Source organism: Vicugna pacos, chromosome X, assembly GCF_048564905.1.
Source record: "Vicugna pacos chromosome X, VicPac4, whole genome shotgun sequence".
NCBI lineage: Eukaryota > Metazoa > Chordata > Mammalia > Artiodactyla > Camelidae > Vicugna > Vicugna pacos.
The window spans coordinates 73,760,777-73,785,882 of NC_133023.1; the positions used below are offsets into that span (position 1 = coordinate 73,760,777).

At 35.3% G+C, this 25,106-nt stretch overlaps 1 protein-coding gene across 5 annotated transcripts in view; it reads left to right on the forward strand.

The window, feature by feature from the left end:
* The window catches only part of DIAPH2 (diaphanous related formin 2), a 784,101-nt gene that overhangs the window by 246,222 nt on the left and 512,773 nt on the right, over positions 1 to 25,106 (forward strand). The gene's annotated exons all lie outside the window — the stretch shown is intronic.

Sequence of the window (25,106 nt, forward strand, 5' to 3'; positions counted from 1 at the left end):
GTAATGTATACATGTATAATCTTTCCACACTGGACAGAGTCAAGCATAAATAGATTGATGTATTAACTATATTTTACCCAGCAACTAAAGGATAGGTCTTTTTTCTTTATAATTTAATTTGCACAAATGTTGTTATTCAACTGAAAATAAGGGTTTTATTTTTATTGTTTAGTATGTGACTTATACTCCTCTATTATAAAGTTATCATTTTTACTGAGAAGCAGAGGAGCTGAGTTTGTTGATTGACCATTTAAGAGGAAATAACACAACAGAATATTAACAACACTGTGACACCAATCTTACATAGCCTTATATTTGTTATAATCCATTTGGTTTATTAGGAAAATTTATAGGTTTTTTTTTTTTTGCTATAAGCAGATTTTTCTGGAATAATATCACAGTCTGGTACCTAATAAGTATATTTTACTGATTTGATAATTGAGTGCCTTGTTTAGGATTAGACCCTTAACCTCTTATGAATTTCACAGATAATTTTGGTGCTTTATAGGTAACTTCTCAATTTCATAATTGATCCTTGTGGTTTGTGAATTTTTGCTATCTTATTTTCACATTGCTATTTTACTAGTTATTGTGGAATTGATAGTTTAGTTAAGCCTAGGACTTTTTGCAGCCTGAGTGAGTCTTCACCACTAAGAAATTGATAAATTCCACACGCCCATGCCCTGGGAATTAGCACCTTTACAGTTCATTTGCCTGATTTGTCACAACATGCCCTAGAATGTGAGAATGTGAATTTCGGAAGATTTGGAGAGGAGAGGTGACAATTATTCCTTTTCAGTCCTTCTATCTTATCTTGTGCAGTGGGAGTGATTGTGCTGTATTTCTTGTTTCTTGGAGCTAGGAGTTCACTCGCACATAGAAATCTGGGGTGGTTAGTGTATTCTGAAGAATTTTGACATTTAAACAAATTCCTGCCATTAAAGTCTTTTATTTTTCATTCTTATTTTCTGTAGTAGACTTCACATTTAAGGGGTTTGTCAGTGACTCCAGAGATTACTGTTTATTATAATCACTTTTTTTGATCAAAAAAGGGAAACATGCTTATATCAAGGTATTGATAAAAATATAAAAAGATGCCTGGTAAACATACCCCTTCAATTACAGACTTAAAGCTTCTTTCCCAGAGGAAACCACTCTTACTATAGAAAAAGTCTATGCCTTAGAAGCATATATGTATTGATCATTTTTTGTTTTTTACTTCTTTTTGTTTTCACTTATATACTTGGATATTATTCCCTAATAGTTTACGTTTATCTCCTGTGTTCTCTTTACATACTGCATAGAATCCTGTGGTATGAGCCTGAGTTTATTTAACCAGTCCCCTATTCATGGATATTTAGATTAGTTCCAGTCTTTTGCTGTTTCAGTCAATGCTCCAGCAAACGTGTATCTACATAAACCTTTGTACACATAGAATGTATCTGCAGGATAAATTCTAGAAGTGAAATTCCCGGCTATAATACTGTCTATGTTTATAATTTTCATAGATATTACCAAAATTCCTTTCAGAGTTTGTGTCCATTTATAGTGTTATACCCAAAATGTATGAGTATCTGTTTCCCCACAGCCTTTTCCGACCTCAGGGGTGAAATGATAAATCATCCATGTTATAATTTTTACTTCTTCAATTAGGAGTGAAGTTGAGCAGCTTTTCTTCTATTCATAGGCAATTTTAATGCCTTCTCTGTGAACTCCTTCCTCTAGTTCTTCGCACATTTTATACCGAGCACTTGCTTTTTTTACTTATGTATTTATATTGAGTCCCATAAGAATGACAGGTTTCATAAAATTTTAGGGTTAGTGTAGACCTTAGGAGTGAATAAGCCTGACTCTATTTTGCCAATGAAGAAAGTGAAGTTTGAGATGTAGAGGTTACTAGTGTGGGGTAGTGGGAAAAGTCCCGAAGAGATGGGGTCACACATATTTGTATTTCAGCTGTGATGCTAGTAACCTCTGAGACTGAATTTTCTTATCCATAAAATGAGTAAGGCTAATATTTATCTAATAGTGTCGTGAAAATTAAACAAGGTTATATATTTAAAGCACCCAACGTAGTGCTTTATATAGCAGGCACTTAATAAATATTAATTCCACTTTCCCTTTCATTGACATGATGCTGTGTGTATGTTTTGTTTTGCTTATTGACACTTAGTATGACTGTTAATACAGCAAGAGAATTTCCTGCTCTTTGGAGCAGTGCTTGGTAAAGCCAGTCAGTTACAGTAGAAGCCATTCTTCCTGTGGCTGCTAAAACCTAATCAAACCAAAGTAAAACTAAACAAAAGTCATAGAAAGGCTCTCATGTACTCCCTGCTGAGAAATGGGCATTTCCATTACTCTTAACTCCGATTCTCTGAATGTTCTATATGATACTACTACTATTTCTGCTTTCCTAATTTTGAAGACTTGAGTACAAATCAGGTCAGGAGCATCTTTCAGGATCATTACTTTTACTAAGATTTATTTCTGAAGGGACATTTGAAGGAACAATTAAGCATCACAGCATAGTCCAGGCGTGTGTAACAAATGTTAATGATACAAAACTGCCATTTATTTTAATAACACTTAATAACTGTTGATTGATCCTATTGTCACAGCTGAAGTCCCTTGTCACTTGCAGTGCCTTGATTCATAATTTGGTCAATAGGTGGCAGGATCAGTAAGAAATCTGCGGGAGACTCTGGCTCCAGGAAATTCAAACCAAATTGTGCTCTGGCTTTCCTAGCTCCAGGGCACCAGTTTCTTCCCCATCAGTTCTGCTGCTGTTGGCCACTCATTCAGCTGTGTTCTGGAAGGAGCAACACACTCATTATTTCTAAGACCTATTTCCAAAGCTTTTAGACCCAGTGGTCTGAAACCTCTGAGAATTTCGTCCTACTGCAAGAAAGTTGGAGAGCTCCTGCCTCTGCTCTCCCTCAATGCATTGTAAAGCATCACTGGTCTATTTTTAATTTAATTTAATTTAATTTTTTATGTTGGGGGGGTAATTAGGTTTATTTATTATTTTAATGAAGGTACTGGGGATTGAACCCAGGATCTCATGCATGCTAAGCACTCAGTCTACCAATGAGCTATACCCTCTCCCCTCTTATGTTTTAGGAAAATGTTTAATACTTAGGAGTGTAAAGTTGCTTCAGATGGCTAAGTAGAAAGAAGTCTTAAAGTAGCTTAGTTCTGATACCTATAATATTTAAATGTGTAAATATTTAATATGGGAAAGTACTATCAGATTATACTTTCTTTTTGAATTCCTTGTTTTTAGAGTTGTAGAGAAAATTATTTAAAATTTCCTATTATAAACCGAATTATTTATATTTTAGGAGAGAATGGATCTCTTACTTCATGTAATTTAATATTTGTAGGGTACCCACTATGTGCAAGGTACTATACTAAATAGGATGGAGAGAAACGAACACAGTCTTGTCTCTGTGCCAGGGAACTCATCATCCATCTAGTGAAAGAGAAAGAAGAGGTACACTCCATTTAGTCAAGTTGTTTTAAATGTTAGCACAGATGTTTTTAAGAAGCCATAGGAGCACAAGATGGAAATCAATTTTGAGTAGGGCAAATAGAAATTCCAGAAGTGGTGTAATTTGAGCTGGGCTTTGAAATTTAGGCAAAATTTCAATAGGGGGAGAAAGAAAGAAGGCATTCTAGGCAGATAACACCATTAACAAAATAGGGGGAGGCTGATGCACATGCTGTGTTGAAAGCATGTCCTTTTGGGTTGGGACATGGGAGGGAAGGTGGTAAGGTGAACCTTACACTGAGGAAATGGGGTTTTGTTCATTAAGCCCAAGGGGCCCAATGATTTGATAATTAACAATTGAGCAGGCTTTCGGTGGACAGATGGGTGATGGGATTTCACAGGTAGGTAAATGGACCACTGATTGTAAATAAATACCAGTAGACTAGACAAGATATGATGATATACTGATCAGTACGGATTCCTAATCTTTAAGGTTTCTTCTAGTTCCCAAACCCTGTGTCCTTGTGCTTGTAATATTTAGGATCTTCTTACAAGCCATAATGATGCTGTAGATCTCAAAATGCTCTCTGGATTAATTAAAAAAAAAAGTATATTAGAGGCAGTTGGAGAAGACCCTATTAGTACTTTTGAATATACATCATACATGTAACTGTTGGAATTTGTATATGTGTTCTAGTTTTATTTATTATTCAATCTGGTGATATTTGGGGACGTATAAATAACAAGACGATAATAATAATGTCATTTTCCTTAAAAATGTATTGTAATTCTAGATAAAAGTGATATTGTATAAGAATTAAAGTAATGATGGTTAGTATTAACTAAACTTGAAATAATAATAAAATATGTAGGTTATAACTGCTAATTCTAATTAGAATTTTTAGAGTTCTCTAGAGGCTTCAGGAAGAACAGAGATAGTGTGTGTGGAAATTGTAAGCAATTTCTTTGGTTTTAATGTAGCTTGGAGAAAATGTAAGAAATAAGACTAACAGGTTAATAAAATTTAGCTTCTTTAATAATATATTTCTCTAGCACAATTTAGCTTTAATAATAACAGAAAATTGAGATGTTATAAATATTTCAAATGCATATAAATATCATTTTGCAGTGCTTGAAATACTGGGCTAGCTTCAAAAATTATGGAGGAACTGAATTTGAAGATGTATTTATGTAAAAGCACTTTTCCTCTAGGATAGTATTTTAAATTGTGTCTCTTAGTCTTAGAATCTGCTGGCTGCTTTTAAAGATACCCACCCGTGTTTGGTTGCTTAATACAGTCTTATATATTTAGTGAAGCAATAAAAAAACCAAAAAAGTGTTAAGATCTAATTCATCTCTGTCTTCGTAATATAGAAATTCTTAGAGCTGACTTGAAAATAATGAGATGTCAGTCTCAGAGCGCACACCCCCTATAAATGGTGCTAAAGTGTCCTGAGAGACCCGGTGTCCTAACAAATAATTTGTCATCTTAATGACATAATATGCAGGCTCTGTAGTGTAGGCTTTAATACATAAGGGAACAAATCGAGAAAGCTTTAATTTTTTCAGGCAGCCAGCTAAACACCATACATACCTGTATGTAATTTCATCATTTTTATTATATCTAAATTCTTTGAGTTTCTTATATAAACCAATTGTTTTTGTCTATCACCTGATCAAAGTTTTTTTTTTTAATGGAACTTTTAATGGTTTTAACTTATGGTGACACATGCTTTTATTTCCAATTGGCATGTTCTGGCATCGAACAATTACCTCCTTTATGTAGAAGAGGAAACAGGAAATTCATGAGCCAGAGATACGTGCCCTTGTTTAATCGTAAGAGTCACTAATTGTAGAGAGATGTTGAGACAGTGTATCCTTGGCCTTCTGAATGAGTAGGCTTCCAGTAGCTCTTTCTTTACATATCAGTGATGGTGTGGTGATTGTACTGCTTCTATTAACTACAACATCACTAGTAATAACAGTAATCATAGCAGTTATAATAACAACAATATTTTTATTAAGCATTTACTGTGTCCCAAGAGTTGTGATGAGCACTTAAAATTCATATCTTATTTAGTCCTCATACCAACCCTAGATACCTGTATTATTGTTTTATAGGTGAAGAAACTGAGGCTATGGGAGATTAAGGAGTATGTCTTATTTACACAGCTAGGAAGTAGCAAAGCTGAGATCTGACCCCAGGTTTGTTCTTAGCCACTTCCCTATGTTGTGACAGTGGTTTTTACACCCTCAGTTATTTGTGCATTTTGTTGCATAATTAACAAATCCTTTTTTAAAGCTATAGTTTCACATATTATCTTGTGAAATGTGTAATCCTATTATTCTGGCACTGAAGACAGTTCTTTAGAACTTAAATAAATCAAAGCTGGGAAGTTGTATGTTTGGAAGGGAATAAGGTCATTTTTTCTATGACTAAGATTTTTTCAAGCATTTTCTGCATCGAATTTGTTCAGCTGTAAAGCACTACTATGTCTTGGGGTTTGTCTCTTCTAATAGTGAATGGAGTGTGGTCTTCATCTCATTAGGCAATTGGTAAGGATATATTAATATACATGGGATACATAAAGTAATAAAATCAATTTTTCACAGGGTTCCTTTGAGGTTAGCTTTATAACGTTATAGATACCTTGTATTATTTTAATATGACACTTTTTAGCAATGAGTTAGTGAGACTGTCTCTCCCCATTTCAGTAATTTTTGCTTATAAACATTGTATGGATTAGGCACAATAACAGGTGTTCAGTTGATAACATTTACAAGTCACATAGATACTCATTCACGTTCAGAATTATTCTAGCTAATTTAGTTTTATTTGGGCAAATAGAAATTATTTACATTGAAATTCAGTGGAATTTGTTGGCACAACTTTATAAAACCATAAAGGGGTATTTGTTGTTCCCATGGTATATTGATGGCAGTAAAACAAGTTCCAGACTATATATTTTGTATGATATAGGAAGTAAGAGTAAGAGGTTTCTCTGATTTGTTTAAGAGAAAACGTATTTATTTTAGGGAAGTGCAAATCTGGTAGCTTTTTCTGAGACATTATATTTAAGTAATCCCTTTGGTCAGTTAGTCCTTGTTGATGAGAGTAAATTTAATTCTTTCTTTTTAATAGATTATTCAATAGTATCTGGGTGTTATCTTGTTTTCCCTAATTTTAAACTAAGATTTTTGGTATTACTATTAACATCATTATTGTAATTTTCATTCATCATCTTTTGGTTTTTGTTTTGCTTTTGTTTTTATTTTCCCCATTTTGTTGCAGTGTAATTGACATGTAATGTTGTGTAAGTTTAGGGTGTACAACATAATGATTTGATATATGTATATATTGCAGTGGGTTTAGTTAACATCCATCACCTCACATAGTTATAAATTTTTTCCTTGTGATGGGAACTTTTAAAATTTACTCTCTTAGTGACTCTCAAATATATAGTATAGCATTGTGTACTTTAGTTATCATGCTGTACATTATATCACTAGAAATTATTTATGTTATAACTGGAAATTTGTACCTTTTGTTCATCTTCACCCGATTCCTCCCCCCGACACCTTCCACCTCTTGCAACCACAAATCTCATTTCTCTATGAGCATATCGCTATTTTAAAACAATGTTTAGCATCTTGTAAGGTAGGTGTGCTGAATGAGTGAGCTAAATTTTGGTATTAAGTGCCCTTCAGACAATATATGGGAAATGACCTGAGAAATTCAAAATTATAACTTAAAAATATCAGTTCCATTTTACCACAAGTTTCTAGGAATACAGTTACACTTGAAAACAGGTTAATATATTTGTGCATGGCCATCATGTTGAAAGAATTTTAACTTTTTTTTTTATCATTGTGGATAATGTTATTTGCCTCTTACTAAGTAACAGATTATTGCTAAATTTAGCAGCTTAAAGGAACACACATTTATTTTCTCACAGTTTCAGGAATCTTGGCAGAGCTCAGCTAAGTCCTCTGCCTCAAGGTCCATTACAAGGCTGCATGTGAGGTGTTGTGAGGGTTGTGGTCTTATCTGAAGGCTTGATTAGGGGATGATCTGTTTTTAAGCTCACATATATGATTTTTGACAACATTCGGTCTCTCCAGGACTATTGGCCTAAGGGCCTCCATTCTTCTTTGCTGGCTGTTGTCCAGAGGCCGCCCTCAATTCCTTGCCTCATGGGCTTCTCAATAGTGCAGCTCACAGGAGACAGTTTCCTTCATCAAACTGTACATACCCAGAAGAAGTGAAGAGAGAATGAAGGTGAAAAGGAAGTGACAAATGTTTTGTAGTCTTATTTCATCTTTGGAAGCAATTAACTAGATCCAACCCTCACACACATGGGGAGGGAATTACTCAAGGGCATGGATACCAGGAGGCAGGGAGCATTTGGGAGCCATTTCAGAAGTTGCTTACCATATGGATGCATACAATTTGATTTCTCAGTAATTACAAGTGCTGTGACATCTCTCTCCTTGATGACTTCAACAGAATCCTAACTGGTCTCTCTATTTTCAGTCCTATTTCCTTGTGACCCGTTTTCTAAAAACCTAGTCAGAATTGTATAAATTATTTAAAAGTATAAATTATTAGGGCACTCCTATACTTGGAACATTTCACTGACTACTTGTTGTCTTTAAGGGGACATCTAAGCTCATGCAGTTCAGGGTCACTTGCCTCTTCACTCCCCCTAAAATGTCCTTAGACTAAACTCTTTTGTTCCTGGAACAGACACTTACAAGACTTTGCAACTTCTCCCTGAACCTTCATCCGTTCTCCATTTGGTCTCTATTTAGATCACACTTCTGTCAGAACGTACTTGTCACAAGACATTATAATTGTGTTCATTCATCTGTGTCCCCATTGGACACTGAACTTCTTGCAGACAGGAAGAAGTATTTCCATTTTGTTTACTGTTGTTTCCCAGCATGTACTACAGCTTCTGGCAAGTGTAAGTGTGTTTAGCGAACACACAAATGAATTACAGGTATGTGTACTTAGTTTTATAGTACCAATGCAAATAAAGTGTGGGTGCTAACCCCAAGTTCATGCACTTAGTAGGAAGTGTATGTGTATTTAATAATTCATTCAGTGATGTATAGATATAATAGAATCTATTTTTTGAAAGTCCTTATAACTGATTAAATCCCAGAAATCTACCTAATTGAATCTGGTGGTGGTAGTTTGTTAAAGTTAATTTGCCATTTAAGTGCCTATGCTGTAGTAATTCAGTTCATTTTGGTGTGTGTGTATGTATGCATTGTATGTGTGCATATGTGTACACACACATACAACTGCAGATTTTTGTTAAACTTTTCAAATGTGAAAACCAGATTTTTTTCAGTAGTGGCCTGTGGTTAATTGAATCAGTAAAGTTTTGAAATTTATCGTTGGCCCACTTAAATAAACAGAAGTTTAGTGTGCTAAAGTGAATATCTATTTCCTGCTTTGTTGTTTGACCCTAAGGAAACTACTTAATTTCTTATTGTCTCTATTTAAAGAACTATAAAATAGAGTAACGGTCAGTAAAATAGACAAACCATCAGTAGGAGCTTTGTGAGAATAAAGATAAGTATGTATCACAGACCCGACAGATCTGACAGTTTTAACAATTGCAAATGTTAGTATTTGTTGTGCACTCCCTATATGCCAGATACTTTAAGTGTTTTCCATGGATTATTTCATTTACTGTTTTAATCTAGCCTATGCTGTAGGTACCATTATTGGAGCTGTTTTGCAGATGAGCAAAGTGGAGCTGGGAATCCAGGTCAGGCAGGATGATTCCACAGCGCATGTACGTCAGCACTCTGCTGTGCTTCCTGTATGGACAAAGTCATGGAAATAGGGGGCCTTAGGACAAGCCAGAGTCTGCAGCCCATGCTTTTCAACACTAGTGCATCTCTCTGTAGTGTGATGTGCTGATTAAAGATCTATTATCAGAAACCTCTATTCAAGATCCACTTATCTGTTGCACAGGGCAAAGATAGGCTATTTATGTGAGCTAACCCTTTGAGATACTTTGTTCTTGTGTACTCCATCCCACCTAGCTTGTGTAGGGTATTAATGTATTTCTATTAATTGGACCGAGTAAAAATATACTCATAAAGTGACAGAACTGAATGAACCAATTTGCCCACTACGAAAAAATTTACGGTCTTGAAAAACATGTCTAGGAAGGCTGAAGACATACTGAAGTTCCTAACCATTCTAGGTTAAGTTCTCCACATCTGTGTGTTCTGCCTTTAGTTTCTCCATGGCCAAATATTCATACTAGTCTGATGTCTCCCTGCCTCCCCAGCACTATTTCCCCTACATGGTTTTTGTCATCTGGTGATACTGACTTAAGGATCATATTTTTAATTTAAATTAATTTTATAGGAGCCTAAATAAACGATGTGATGCATTCAGATGGCAAACATAGCTATTGTGGATTATCAATGTTCCCTCCGTCCAAATGGCTTACTGAGAGTTTACTGTGTCTGGCTTCATGTGATAAGAATAGACTGATAACATGCTCCTGGCAATGGGTGAGAGATGTGTTTCCTCGCATGTAACTGCTTTTAATAGAAGGCAGCAAAGGTAACTACTCTGTGACAAGTGGTGCTATTAGGATATTTGTAATTTTCTTTGAAAAGAGAAGCTGGTGTGATTAGGTACCTTTTGTTCCATTAACAGCAATGATAAAGATGCTATCACTCCTCTCCTAGGTTTTTTACTTACTATTTGCTCTGTTAGTACCAGTCAGATCACATTCTTCTTAATTACTGGCATTTTCATTCTATTCCATAGACATTTGTTTTCTCAATGCTGACAATTTAAGTATTTTAATAATTTTATTGTATTATCAAATGTTAATATAGCTGTATGATGGATCAGAATATGGTTCTAAAATCCTTGTATCATAGTTTATAGACATTCATTTTATTAATAATGTTATCATTTGGCATTACAGAGCTTCTGAATTCATTTTATGACATGAACTGAACACATATAAAGATAAAATCATAGGAAATTAATTTCTTAGATTTGAAATAGGATTTGGGAACACAAGTCTGGCCCTTTTTTAATATTTCAGACTGAGATATAATTTAGCTAAGGGATTCCTTTAGAATTTAAAATTTCTTAAAAATTTAGAATTTATCCTTTTCTGAGATGACTTCATATCAGCCATATTCCTTTGCAGGTTCACTTATATATAACCTATGAAAGTAGTGAGATTTTTTGTATTTTTTCCTGCTTGAAAGTTATTTGGTCTATTAATACTGTCTGTCATCCTTTTAAAAAATGATATACTTCCCACCATAATTAATAGGGTATGATACTATTTTGATCTGCAGTGGTAAGAATGTTTTAAAACTGATCATTTCATCTCTTTGCCTAATGCTGCTTATGACCAATGATGCTCATTTATGATGACAATGGGTTAGTGGTAGATTTTGTGTCCGTTGTGCTGAACCAAGGTAACTGATGCAGTAAATGTTGAACTCATGATCTTGGTGTGGTGTTACAGCCGATTTAAACAATTGGCCACAGGTAGATATATAAGATGACAAAGATAACTGTCAACTGTTTTAAACAACTTTTCTATAGTAGAAATGAACTTGATAGCATTTGCTTTCTGCAATAACGGTACCTGAGAACAGCTTCATACTACAGGGTTCTTAAATTGTTTAATGTTGAAGACTTAACGAAAGTCCTTTTTAAATTTAGTACCTTACCAGATCAAGATATAACAAAATATCGTTAATCTTATAGAAAAAAAGGCAAGTCAATAAATTCTTAATTTTGCTAATTGCAGGGACATAACTGAATATATTTTAACTAAGCCTTTGTTGAGAGAGAGAGTTGCTGGCACAAAGACTTTTCAACATTATCCCAATATTATGGTATCATTTTCCCTTTGTTTTAGTGATGGTCTATATTTCTTCATACCTTCAGAGACATCGAGGCAATTGCTTACTGTTATCAGCTCTCTTAGATTTAATAATGTTTTTCAAAACACCATTATTAGTTTCCTTGGTGGACAGATTATATTTGTGCCCCAGCATTTATGTATTACATAATATTTGCTTGAGAGTTATTTCCAATAAACAGGTTTATTAAATTAGAGTAGACCTTAGTTAGGATCTAATAAAGTAGTGCTCTTAAGAGTTTGCTCTAATTTTTACGAATATTACTAGTGGCTATAAATGGGTAATCTTTTTTTATATATAATTTAGTATTTATGAGATGTATGTGACAGCTCTCAGTTACCTGCTTTAATAAAGTAGAATAAATGTATAGAACTTTTGGAGGGAATATGTGGAAGGTAAAGGCAATTAAATGTGTTTTTAGTTGTCTTTTTCTTGTATTTCAGGATCTTTAGCTCAGGCCTCTATGTGTTTTTTTTTTGTTTGTTTGTTTTGTTTTTTTTTTTTTTTTTTTTTGGATTAGGTGTAAGAGACAAAAGAAGCTATGAGAACAACCTTCCTTTGGCCACATATACTCGGGTTTGTTTAAAGATTTTTCAAAAATATTTTAAAACTTTGTTAGCAGAGAGAAAATGGGCTCTTGGCCTTTGGGAAACATACTGTATTGGTCCTCTCTCATGCCTTAAGTTTCTTTTGGACTCTACAGGAAACTCTGTATTGAATTTCTTCATGGTCGTAAGAGTTACAATGGATTCGCTCTGTTGGGATTGTTATTTTAAATTGTAAGACTCTTGTGGTAGATTGTCTTAATTCCCCCATCTCCGTTTTTTTGTCTTTTGTAGCAACAGCGATATAGTTGGTAAGGGTCCAACAAACACCTCAGGTTTGATGTGCTTAGCATTGCAATAAATATATGTAAAACGAATTCATTCATGAACTGTGCTAGATTCAGTTTAGTCTGTGAGCATTCTGTTGGCTGCTTGCTGAGGGTACTCTGCATTTCTTAGCCACTCAGCAGTTGACAACCAGGAACTTATATATGAACCAGAGCTGTAGTGTTAATCTAATAGGAGAATGGATATAGATTCATAAAGCATTTGTTACATACCATTGATTCTTCTGTGCTTTTTACATATGTTAAATCATTTCATTAATCCTCATGAAAGGAAACCTGTGAGATAATGTTCTTATCTCCAATTCCGTAGACATCTAACTGAGTCACAGGAAAATTAAGTGACTTGCCCAAAGGTAACAGGGGTAGTAGATAGCAAAGTTGAGTTTGAACCCAGCGCTCTTAATTGCTATACAAACTGCCAGTTCATTTATATAACTAGTTCAGTCAGTTATATAACTGGTAATCTAGGTTCTTTTTATACATTTATGAAGTATATATCATAGAAACAGCAGTCCCATTCCACTGGCTGGCCCAGTACATGCCCAGGCAGGTCTGGGGTTTATCTGGAAGCCAGAATGGGTGTGACAGCAGGGAAGAGAGTTAATCTGGTTCAGTGATAACACACTGACTATCGGAGAATTTGTAGACCATCCACCTTTCTGTCTGAATTGCCTCTGAGTCTGAACAATATTTTTCAGTCTTAGCATCCAAGTGTACTGGTTTTAGAATCAAATCTTGAAGGTGACATAGGCAATTTGGGAAGGACATAAGAAACTCTAACAGAAGTTGCTGCAGTTTTAAAACAGCCTCCAATTGTGTATTAATTCTTACCAAAAGTCTTTCCTACTAAAAGCTCTCTGTAGGAAGGGTTTCAGGATTCCTGTCTTAGGAATTACTTCAAGATGTTTTGCAAGTTTATTTCACTGTTCTGTTAAAAACTGAGGATTCTTAACATATTACGATGATACAGTGTGTGTGTATACAATACATACATATAGATAGATAGATCATTAACTCCTACCGTTCTACCCTGACTATAAGGAGGGAGTTAGATTTTGTTGGTAGTGTTCTTCTGTCTTCCTGGAGGCCTCCAGTTCATCTGACGACTAGAAATACTGTAATTTAGGTACCTAAATTACATTTCACACCTATAATGTAATTATTAATGCTTTCCTAATAGTCTTTTGAAGTGTGGAGTTTTGAGTTTCAAGGTCATTTCCAGGTGTCTGCTAGGAGGTGACTGCGGGCACGACATGTTTCTTTGATTGAAAGGAATCAATATGTCAATTTATCAACATTGTTTTATACCGTTTCAAATAGATTGCTTTAACAAAGCTACTGAAAATGTGTAAAGCGTTTGAAAGATTGTGGAAAGCTTAATTTTATAACAGTTGTTGTCAAATTAGTTATTAAATTGAAATCATGCTATGTCATTTTTATTTTTTGTATGAAAAGCACTTGATCATTTATAAGAATCCTTTTATTTTAAATGCCCACCAGTAATGGCTCACTAAAATATTTGGTGTCCATAGACATTCCCTTCAGATGTTTTGCAATTTCCATTTTGAATTAAGGTCAGATTAGAGGGTTTACATAAAATATGTTAAATTTGAATTATCAAAAGATTCTATAAATGGGGTTGGAACATAGTGAGATTAATAGCATGTGCATTTGTAACATATTAATTGCTGCCCATTATGAATAATAAGACCTATCAGTAATTACATAGAATTAGGTTGCTTTGAGTATTTCTGAACAAACTTTAGCTTGAACACTGCCATTAAAGAAATTTGCCTTGGAGCCAAGCTGCTTCCCATGCAGAAACTTAAGAGTTGCTAGGACATTGAAGTTCATGGAATGGCCGCTTATATATAGAACATCAGTATTTTACTTATCATATTAAAATTCATCATTGTGATCTTTGGAGAGGAAATGACAATATCCCCTGCTTTATTATTTATATGATGTATATCTGAATAATAGAAATATAAAACTTAAGCCATGGCTCTTTTAATAATGCCTTCCCTCTTTAGGATGTGTGCCCTGAAATCAATACAATTAAAGCAACCTATTTCCTTTACCATATAGAGGTGAGCATCTGGGGCACATGTAATATTAGCTCCTTGCTAGTCAAAATGGACAATGTTTTGATGCACTAATAACTTTTAGTGAAGGCACCAGCTTTGAGTTGAATAAACCATCTAATATATTAGACTTGCATATTAATATGCTAACCACTATACAGAATTTGTTAGTTGTGGACAGTACGTTTCCCAAGAGATACTCTCTGCCAGTGTCCATTAGTAAGCGGTGATTGAAGATTTTTTTGAGACTAAATTTTAGTGAAAGATGAGAGAACTTTTTTAAACCTCCTGGATAATAAAGTCCAAATTCAATGTAACTAGCTTTGTGAATATTCCTCTTTTCATCTCTTTCCCTCGGACACGCCCATCTCCCCTGTCCCAGTGGACCCAGATACCTGCATAATCAACATAGTGACAGATTTCCACTTCACAAATCTTGGATCAGCTGCTGCTTGGGTACTGGGAGCTCCATTTCTGTGTATATAGTATAGGCATTACTAAGTAATGGTAGCCTTCATAGAGACGAGTTTACTGTAGAAATGAGATAACAGCATTATTCTAGCAGTTCTTCTAAGCTGCCACTGAGGCTACATCTTCCTTGTCTCATTTGCTCATTCACCAAATATGTATTGAATTTCTATCGTACGGCTACACTACTAGTTTTCTCAGAATGCTTATTACTCCATTAGGCCTGTGACCCTCAGAATGAGTAACTGTGAATTCTCAGTGCTGGAAAAGGATTTTGTTTATCTTGTTTTGCCATGACAGCATCCCTGTATTTCTGCACCTTAGGCCCAGCCTAGTTACTTGAAGTCAGGATAATTATTTCTTCTACTACCTTCAAGTATTTCCTAGGATCCAAATTATTTTGTTGTTGGTTACATGTGCTTAAAGTGTTGGGTGTTAACGGAACCACTGTATTCAATGATGGACAGTATTTTCCAGAAACTTTCTGCTCAGTCATTCTCATATTTCTACTCGATGATTATCTGAGTCTTCTCATTCCTTCCTAAAATTCAATGGGACCAAAAAGTTCCAATGGACTTTGGGGTTGACCTATATTTTGAGGTTTGAGAGTGGGAGTGAAAGTGACAGCAGTTAGAGTAGCAAATAAAAGGAAACTAAGTTTTTGCTCAAAACCGTCAGGGGTGGTGTAATATTTTTGCCACCTCACCATGGCATCTGGTGTACAGAATTCGTACAGTAATTGGAGTAATTTTTTTTTTGAGGGAACTGCTTATATTTTCTCAGAAATGTATTTTTTTTCAAGAAGTATGTAGTAAACAGTCTTTCTAGAAATTATGAGTCCCTTAATAGCAATGAGTAATTTTATTTTTCTATGCATTCTTATATTCACCAATAAAAATATTAAGCACCTTCTCTGAGCCAGATGCTAGTCTCCACCTTGGCAGGAGTTGGGGGGAGGGGGAAATAGCTGTAATTAAGGTAGATGTGATCTTCACATTTTCTTTTCTTTCTTTCTTTCTTCTTTTTTTTTGTGTTCTCTCTTTTGGAGGGGGGCGTAATTAGGTTTATTTATTTTTAGAGGAAGTACTGGGGATTGAACCCAGGACCTTGTGTATGCTAAGCATGTGCCCTACCACTTGAGCTATACCCTCCCCAAGGGAGATGTGATCTTAGAGTCTAACAGAAACGATATACTAATAAACATGTAATTAAATTAATATGAATTTCAGATAGTGTTAAGTATTCTAAAGATGACAAAATACAGTAATATGATACTGAATTCCTTAGGCGGAGGATTAAGTGTGACAGTTAAGGGAAATAATTTTAAAAGCATATAAATTGGAGCATTTAAGCCACATATCTTGAGAAGCAGAAGCCGAGGGGACTTGTTCATGGGTTAGGTACAGGGGGATAAGGAAAATGCAAGGAATCATTGATCACTTGTGGGTTTGGGGCTTAAACCAAATAAAGTCTTGTACGATAGATTGTATTGTAGCCACTGAATCAGAAAAGGCTGAGGGGGCATAGTGTTGATAGAAAAACTGGTCAGAAGATTAAAACAATGTAATAAACTAAAACCATCTTTGCATACACTATGCTAATATTTCCAAAGGTAGGAAGTACATTGCAGCTTGAATTAGGCCAATGTAGATGCATGAAAATCAAATGTATTTTTTGGTATTAACCTTTGCTTCAATTCTGAGGACTTTGTGCCTCTTCTAATTTATCTGTAAAGACAACGTTTACTTTTTTCTCTGTGTTTAACTACTTGGTCAAATGAACATTGTACTTTTAAGTGTCTCTTTTGATTTACTCTTAACTGACGTCATACTTTGTGCTAGTTGTGAATTAATTATGAAATGAACAATTTTGCTCTGGTGAACAGAGAGTTTTCTTCTCCGTCTAACTAAATCTGTGATCTAAGAAAGATCTTTACTTTCTTTGTGTGCCAGGGGGCACCGAAAGTGTACTGATAAAAACCCCATCGAGTTCAGAAAAAAATGTAGGTCATTTCTTTTGGATCTTCTACTTACTAAATTAAATGGCTTGAAGCACCATATTCCAAAGTCCACTTTCCAGATAGGGATAATACCCTCTACCCAGGAAATTTTGAAAGGTTATGCATCATCTTGTTCTAGTTGAGAGTAAATTTTGCATCTCTTCACTGTTGGGAAATTGTCAAAATGGATTATTCATCTGTGACAAAAATGTTCATGTAAATTTTAAGTATTCTTACTGTGGCTGTATTAGTATTTATGATAGATACTAAAGGACCTTCTCACTCATTTCTTGGTGCTTCATATTTAAGCAGCTATTTCTCTGATAGCTTAGTCCTACAGAATGACTGGAATTAGTAAAGCAACTGTGATTGTTGATTATTTTCTTGTCTTTTACAACCCAGAAAACTTAGCACCAAATCTGAATCTTCAGTTGGTTGGTTGAGCTCTCCAACTTTATTCATGACTATTGATACATATTCATTTGTAACATTTTACTTCATCTCAGTTTAGCAGATTGTAACAACTGCATTTGTGAAAGCATTGGAGAATTGGTTTCGAGAGGATCCTGTAAATTCTCTGTATGATAATCTTTTCAAACAATATTCTAGTAAATGTGGACAGTATATTGCAACTGAGATATGCTAACCTGCATCTAAGATAGTTTAGTTTACTTCGTTAGTGAACTCCAAAGAAATTATTTTGGAGGGCCTCTGGAAAGGATATAAGAAAGTTTCAACGCAACTCTTTTAGATTACTGGTCTCTCTTCTGTTTCCAGTGTTTATCACTTGGCATTTTTAATTAGTAATGTATAAAAGGGATCACATAATTCTAGTCGTTGGTTTTTTTGTCTTCTAGAAATGGTATCATAATGAGGATTTTAAAACATGTATAGTCACGCATGTGCATATGTATGTGGAAGGATAACTGACATATTTTAGTGTCTTCTGTAAGTTGCACACATAAGCCCATCTTCAAATTTATATAATTTGTCTACATATGTACATAAAATCTCAGTCATTTGTGCAGGTTCTAGATTAAAGTGGATTCTGGTCTGCTCAGTAATTCTTCTCTCCTGCTGGGACTTTAACAAAGGGAAAAGACCAAGTTCAACCCAGAGAAAGTAGAAAGCTAAGCAGTAAAGAAAGTGATTCGTGCCAGGCTTGGAAGACCCCAGCCTTGCCATTTCAGTATTCTAAAGCAGCTCCTTCTAGGGGCATGGGACTGTAGGGCCAGGACTTCCATTATGGTTGTTCATTGCACAAGGATGTCCTGCTGAGGGGCTGCAGTTTGGCCCAGGCTCTGTACTTGCGGGTGTACATCCAGCTTCTTTAATTTGCGCGACAGCGTTGTAGCCTCTTTGAGGCAGCCCGGGCAGCCCATATGCTAGACAGCACTGCACATGAGTACTGGCCTTCACTCCTCACACTCCAGGTGTTTTCTGCAGTGCTTCCTGCTCTGTGCTGCTTCATTCTCTCCTCTTCTTTGTCTTTCCTTTGCTAGCAGGAAGCTAATTCCACTAAGGATGCTTAATTATTTGTCTTTGTTGGGAATAAGGCAAATGGTAACCTGGAGAGTTATATTTGCTATAATTATTATGTCAATAACATTGAAATCTGAAATATATCTCAGCATTTTCTCTCTTTTCTCAGCAACCCCTTACTTCAAAATGGAGCATCTTTAATTGCAATTTGCATACTTCCTGACCTCTGGGTGAATGATTGCAGACTTGTAAATTAGAAAGAAAATCCAATTTAAATAAACTCACAAATGGAGGCTGGAAAAGAAATGATAATAATAGTGGCTCATGCTTACATAGCATTTCCTCTGTGCCGAGCATGGTTATAATTATCTTACATGCATTAACCCATTATATCTTCTCAATAACTCTTTGAGGTTACTATTATTAGTCCCATTTTATATATGAGGAAAATAAGGCATAGAGAAGTCACATAACTTGCCCAAGATAACAGAGATAATAAATGAGGGCATGATGATTTGAACCTAGGCATTGTTCCTTGGCCTTTTCCTCCCTATGCTATAATTTATGAATTTACTAATTGCCTCGATATCATTTTCCCTTTAACATTACATCAAGCTCTGCAATAAATCATCACTTATTTTTTCTTGCTATTCACTGGGGATAAAGTAGCATCATATCAGTAGCTATAAGAGGTTTTCTGTTTAATCAATGTAGTGCTTTTAGAAGTCAGTACATTATAAAAGCTCCATTTCCATAATGGATGACTGGAAGAACCAGCTTATTGTATATATGTGAACACATATATAACCAAGTTTGTTTTCTCTGTCTCTAAGCTAGTAGGGTGGTATAAACTTCAGTGTACCATAAGTGCAGTTACTGTACCTCAATTTATCAGTGTTTGTTTAGGAAGAAGAGACACTCCAAAATACCTAGAATATAGTGGTCGTGCGTATGAAGACCTACACCCTAATTTAATTTTTGTATTAGCTGAGGTTTGCAATAGTAATTGAAAGTTCATAGATACATGTTTGACAGGTATAAGGAAATATCCTTGATATGCATACTGCTAGACCGCTGTTTAGCCTGAAATGTTAATATGATGAGTATATGGAGATTGGATCCATTTGGTCCTAGTAAACAAGGATGATTACTGCTGATGGTATTTTGACTGGCTAGTTGGCATTAAACCTCAATCGAACTTTCAAAAGGTGATTGGATAAAGAACAGTGATAACCAAGATAATAAAAGCACATAGACAAGAATCTATACTTTCTCTTTTTCACACAAGCTTTGTGTTACCTTCCGTATTCCTTTTGATACTTTGGTACTTGCTCCAAATGAAAAGTATTTTGGGAAGGAGATCTAGAGCCGAAGTTTCCTGACAAAATCTGGGTAATGGATGTCATTTTATAACAGTAAGCATATTATATCTCAGGCCATCACCTTACTTTCTCTTTTAGGCTCCAGGCGTGGTACAAAATGACCTCCCCATCTTCTCCCTGCCATCTCCCCCGAAAAATAGTAAGGTTTTACTAATGTTTTTGTGTTATTAAGCAATCTAATTTTGCTTTGCATTTTGTATATCCATAGTCATCCAGGTGTGCTGGTCACATCGGATGACAGGTCAGGGAATGGGATTGGGTAGTGATAGGACCAATGCCTACAAGCAGAATTCATGAGGGTGACTTATGTGGAAGATACTACAAAGGCAAAACACTGGGATTGTCTCTAAGTGGGAAATCAGAAAAGAGGTCTCGAAATTTACTTCTAGTTGAAAAGCTGTTGGGAAGACGATCTAGAGCAGGACGTTGCCTGACAAAATGCAGTTAATGAATGATATTACTGTCCTGACTGCTCCCATGGGCCTATGTGAGGTGTTGCACAATTATTCTGGGGCTAGCAGCAACTTTGCAGTGTTCTTTCTCTCTCAAAAGATATGTTGGAATGCAAGCAAGTTCAACTGACTTCATTACAGAGGAAACATGGCATCTATTTTTTTTTTTGAAAAAGTGATTCACAAATTTCAATACAGGATTTATAAAAAAAAAAAACTGACTGCATTTTACCTTGGAATTGATGATACCACACCAGGGTGACAAGACACTGTGATTGTGGTCCGCTAGAGGGCGTTCTGTGCTAATCCACAGGGAGAAGCACCTTTTCTAATGGGTTTATTGGTGAAGAATGGTCTTGGGCCAGTATCTTAGCTCTTTGGGAGAGAGTATTCCATCTCAGGACACCATATTCTTGGCAGTAGGTATACCAAGATGAATAAAAAAGGGTTTCCTCCTCAAGGAGCTCGTTTTTTTCACAAGAGAGGTAGATACATAAAGTATCTGCTATACATAAAGTAATTGCTGTGCTCCAAAATGGTGACTGCTATACAGAGCCATGAAAGAATAACATCCTTATTACTGAAGAGTAATTAAAGATGAATCCAGAAGTTTTCAGAGGGGAAAAAAAAAACATTTGAATTGAGACTTGAAGTTTCTGTAGTTTTGTTTGTTTGCTTCCCAAAAAGAGAAGGGCATTCAGGGCAGATGAAATTACATGAACAAGGGCAGGTGTGATAAAGCACCACACATCAAGGAGTGAGACATAAAATGTTTGGTTGGAGAATGTGGTGTGAAGGACAGGAAGGAGATTACAGGTTGAAGTCAACTAGTAAAGGACCTTTTTACTATGACCCATGGTTAACCTTTAATGGATTTTTAATTAGGGGTTTGTGATGAATGATCAGATTGCATTTTCGAATGATCGCTTTCAGTAGGAAAATGAAAGATTGATAGGAGGGCATTTAGCAGGCTTTTTAATGATCTAATTGAGAGATTTTAATGACTTGAACTAAGGCAGTGGCAGTGGGGATGTAAAAGAGGGACCTAAATATTTAGAAAGTGAAATTAGCAGTTATTAATGGCATTGAACTTGGGAAGCTGAGAGACAGGGAAGAAGGAAGAAAGAGAAGTCTAATATGATTCCCATGTGGTAGATGACGGTGCTCCTTAGTGAGATGAGGAAGAGTGGGAAAAAAAAGTTAGGTTTCAGACTTACTAAGTTTGAGATATAAGATAGTTTAGTGGCCAGGTCCTATAGGCAGTTGTATGCAGAAAATTTGAGCTCAGAAGAATATTTGGGTTTGAGAGGGAGATTGGGAGTTTATCTACTTGTATATGGAATATAATACCATGAGAATGGATGGATTACCTAGAGAAGAATCGTAGAGACAGAAAAGAGAGGGCCCAAGATTAATCCCTGAGGAATACCCACATTTCATGGGCGGCCAGTGTAAGTGAGGAGCCAGCCAATGAAATGCTAACAAAAGGCGTAGCAAAATGAAGAAAATGTGTCATCACAAAAGCCAAGAGAGGAAAATATTTTTGGAAGACAGAAGGGGCTGGTTTAATCAGGTAGAGTATTGCTGAGAAATTAAGTCAGATGAGGACAGCAAAAAACTTTTAGATATGGCAGCATGGAGAACGTTAGTGGTCTTAACATTAGCATTTTCTAAGGGTTGGTGTGCATGGAAGCCAGCCTGGAATGCTTTGGAATTTAGGACCATTGGAGGTATCTGGGGTGCCAGTCATTAAGAGAGTACAGAAGGAATACAAGCTTTGGTAGGAAAAAGAAAGAAACTGTGGATCCTATTGAGTATGATACTCAGCTGTAGATGTTCAGTAGTTAGAAAAGCATGTAAGCTGGAAGAGCAGTCTGGAGATAAGGACTTAGGAAGTTATTCAGTAGTTGAAGCCTCACTGGATATTCTCAGCCATGTTTGAAGTCAAATTGGGACCAATTCATTATGGAAAATTGGCAGTTTTTAGTAACATATAAAACATTATAGCTATACATACGTACATCACAGTTTGCAAAGGAGACAATTGACAAATGAGTGAAATGTGTTAGTTTAGTCTTCCTAACGACTAATTATTTGAATATACTCTTATAATGGTTAAGGCAGTTATTACCTAAAGAGTGTATTTTCAGGGTCTAGGATCTTAGTTAATGAAAAAAATTTGTTAAAATCAGGTATCCCTATAAACCCCAAACCTAATCAAAGCAGATAATCCTGTTTAAATAACTAGCCTTGAAAAAATATTTAAAAACGTAAATCATTAATTGTTTCTACTGTACTTATACTCTAGATTTTTATTACATGCCATCTTAAGTTAGATGCTTTTTCTCTACTGTTCACCTAGAGATAAAAATACCATCAGACAAATAGCTGAGAATCTCTGAAATTCAAAACAGTTATTTGGAAAGTTAATTCTCTCATAAAAGTTCCCTCCTCAGACTACTTCATTCACAATGGAGTATAATGGTCAGAAATGTGGAAATGACGATTCTTGATTTAAATTATTTTTGTCACATGGTTTTTGATGCTAGTAAAGAAAACATGGAATGTGATTGACCTTATTAATTTTAATTTTATACAATTTAATAAAAGCTATGTTAGTGATTTTACAGAATGAAACCTTTATCCATTTATGCTTCTGAAAAATGACCTTGTAAAATGTCAAAATTGCTATTGTATGCTTTTGAAAAATACTTAATGATTTGTGCTTGATACATTTAAACTCTTTATTGAAGGTCAAGGATTCTATTAAGGCATTTTTGTCAGTAAAATGTTGACAGAAATTAACTAGGTGGTTGAATTCTCACTGACAAAACTGTCACATTTTTAAATAAATTGTCTAATGATAAGGCTAGATTTTGCTCATTATTTTTCTTAGTAATAACCACTAGTTCATTAAATGTTGCCTTAATTAGAGTGTGTGTTAAGTGTCAAAACTTAGTGGTCACAGCCTCAATTCTTGTTTAATAGATATTTAGTTTACATTGCTACAGTTGTATCATCCTCAATGACTATATATACTGTGCATTTGGATGAGATATAATTGTGTGTATAATCCAAGAGCATTGGTAAGTTTGTTGACCTTAATGTATTTTTGATATCAGTAATGAATGAACACAATTTGACCTATAAAGTCACACTCCAAACTAGTAAAATTACAAAACAAGAACAATAAGGAAAAGATGGAATATTGCCTTATTTTCTTATTCAAAAATTGCCTATCACCTAGTCAATGCAGTGTGTTTTGTGAACATTCAGATTTGTTACCTACCACCTTAATAAGGGCTTCTATTTTTCCATGGCTATGTATATATATTTTTTCACCCTGACCCTCTTTAAGGAGATAATAAACATAATAGTTCTGAAGGCCTAACACTGAAATACAATGAGTATATGGTATAAGAGAGGAAAAATAATTTTCCCTTTACCATTTCTGGGTTCTTGGTTGAGATCTCCTGTAATAAAAGACAGGTTAACAAGAGAAAAACAGAAGTTTATTAACATGTATACCTCATATTTACCTGGGGAGATTACCTCCCCTGCCCCCAAAGCATGGTGCAAACCACCACCTTAAATACCATCTTAAGCTAAAGATAAAAGAAGATGTTGGAGTACGGGAGAGGTTAGTTATGGGAGGTTACCAGAAAAAGCACAATAAGCCAGGGTAAGGCTTTTCATGCAGATTTAAGTCAGTGCCTTCTCCATCAACAAGATTTTCCTATGATTTAGTCATCCTTCTCTTCCTGGTGCAGAGAAGGAGGTGCCCTTATAAATAGAGATTTCCTTTATACATGTAAATTTCTCTTACAGAAGGTTAACCCACTCTGTTTTCAGAGCTTCTCCTGTGCCTGCTGTTTCTCAAAAACAATAAGTTTAAAATAATCTTTATGCCAAAGAGATATATTCTGGGGTGGCATATTCTGCTACCCTTCAATGGATATATATAAGCATAGTGTCAACAAATCTCAGGATTACCTCTTTTACTGGCGTCAGTAAGTACTTGGATAGAAAATTCTTAGGTTAATCTGTACAGAGATCACTTTCTCTTTCTCTGTGGATGTTTGTTTATCCATACTTAAATGTATGCACATATATGTCCTATTGTGATAGTACAGCTCTTCTTCCATTTCATGAGGTTACATCCTCTAAACCCATTGTAAGTTGAAATTATCATAAGCCAAAAATGCGTTTAATGTACCTAACCTATAGAACATGATAGCTTAGCCTCGCCTACCTTAAACTTGCTCAGAACACTGACATTAGTCCACAGTTGGGCAGAATCATCTGACAAAAGCCTATTTTATAATAAAGTCATATAATTTATTGAATATTGTACTGAAAGTGGGAAACAGAATGATTGTATGGACACAGAAGTGTTCTAAGTGTCTGTTGGTGATTTTCCCTCGTGACGTGGCTGACTGGGAGCTGTCCAGCATCATGAGAGTATTGTACTGTATATTGCTAGCTCAGGGAAAGATCAAAATTCAAACTTTGAAGTACATTTTTTCTGAATGCATACTGCTTTTTCATCATAAAGTAAAAAAATTGTAAGTTGAACCATGGTAACTTGGGGACCATCTGAATGTGGAGAAATATTTTAAACTCATGCATCCTTGGAGATGCAGTGCTTGTGGTAGCTAAGAGTTATATAAGTATTATGAAATTATCCCTCAGAATTCTTTGGCTTCAGTGTGTAAGAGAGGCTTGGATGGTATATATGACATTATATTCTCCCATATCCACTGCTCCATGGTGTAGATGACCTTTTAGCTTGAGTTTTTGAGTCACATTTAGCAAATGGATATACACCCTGTGGCTCTCCAGTACCTTAGGTTTTTTAACTTTTTCAAGATTTTCATTGAAGTATTCAATCCTATTAAACTTTGTTTAGTGTATAGGAATTGTGAGAC